Source organism: Oncorhynchus mykiss, chromosome 19 (genome assembly GCF_057628025.1).
Source record: "Oncorhynchus mykiss isolate SJ-2025 chromosome 19, ASM5762802v1, whole genome shotgun sequence".
NCBI classification, from domain to species: Eukaryota; Metazoa; Chordata; class Actinopteri; order Salmoniformes; family Salmonidae; genus Oncorhynchus; species Oncorhynchus mykiss.
This window is the reverse complement of record NC_143040.1, coordinates 13,857,728-13,858,966: the sequence shown is the minus strand read 5'-3', so window position 1 is coordinate 13,858,966 and position 1,239 is coordinate 13,857,728. Positions and strand designations below refer to the sequence as shown.

At 36.9% G+C, this 1,239-nt stretch overlaps 1 pseudogene; it reads left to right on the top strand.

Annotated features, from left to right (window-relative positions):
* Positions 1-433: 433 nt before the first annotated feature.
* On the top strand, positions 434-1,239 carry LOC149975002 (ecto-ADP-ribosyltransferase 5-like; annotated as a pseudogene).

Genomic DNA, 1,239 nt, shown 5'->3' with positions numbered 1-1,239 from the left:
TTCATTTACAGTATTCTAAAATGAAATTATAGTATGTAGTATGTAATCATTAAGTATGTAGTATACAGTATGTAAGTATGGGTATTCGAACACAACACTGGTTTCTTATTGAAATGAACTGTAACCTTCTACTTCCTTCTTTCAAGACGGAAATGAATAACATCGATAAAAAGAAGGCAATCACCTTTTCTGTTATTTTTCTACTAGTTTTGATGGTAATCTTTGCTTTGGTCTTAGGCATTCCCCATTCAAATGTGAGATTTTACATTTTAATTAAATAAAAAAAATATTTAAAAAAATTAACTGTTTGCTCCTACAGTAGATCAGTGTTCCCAAACTGTACTACGGGCTGCCATAAGTCTTATACATGGAAACCTTTCTAAAAAAATAACTGTTACAGGATGGAGAAACTTAGAATGGAGGGATTCAAGATGGAGGGATTCAAGATGGAGGGATTCAAGAGATTCTACCTCTAGACATGGTTCGTTCTTCTGTTGATGACAAATATGATGGGTGCAGAGGTTTAATGTTATGGGCGGTTGAAAACATGTACCTCTTCGATGAGTTAAACACTAATCCTCAATTCAATACATCCTGGAACATAGCAAAACCACACGCTATACCACATGGAGACAGTTTGAATACAGAGCATTCTATTGCGATCTGTTTGTATACAAAAAACAAACCAGGAACAAATTCCAAATCGATCTATCTGGACTACAGCAAAGCAGTTCAAGAGGGCCATTCTGCATATATGACAACATCATTCAAGTACCATGCACTGCATTTCTACCTGACTGACGCCGTTCAGATTCTTAGAGAAAGACAAGAGACATGTAAGGAAACCTTTCACAGAACCAACAAGAAGTTTGATCAGAGTGTTCTCAACCACGAGATCCGTTTCGGCACCTTCGCCTCAAGCTCTTTAAGATCCGACTTAACCAACTTTGGGAATGTGTCTTGCTTTGAGATCCACACTTGCTTTGGTGCTGAGCTAACTTCTTACTCAGCCTTTCCTGAAGAGAGAGACGTTTTTATTCTGCCATATGAGATTTTTGAAGTCACCAAAATCCAGAGAAAGTCACTAGTAAATAACCTGTTGTGTGAAGTAAACTAAAGAGCAAGGGAACAGACACTGATCTGAATTGCAAATACATTTTCAGTGGAGGAGAATCAAACATCATCAGAGCATCAGATACAGGCTACATTATTATGTTGATAACTACTGTATGTTACTGA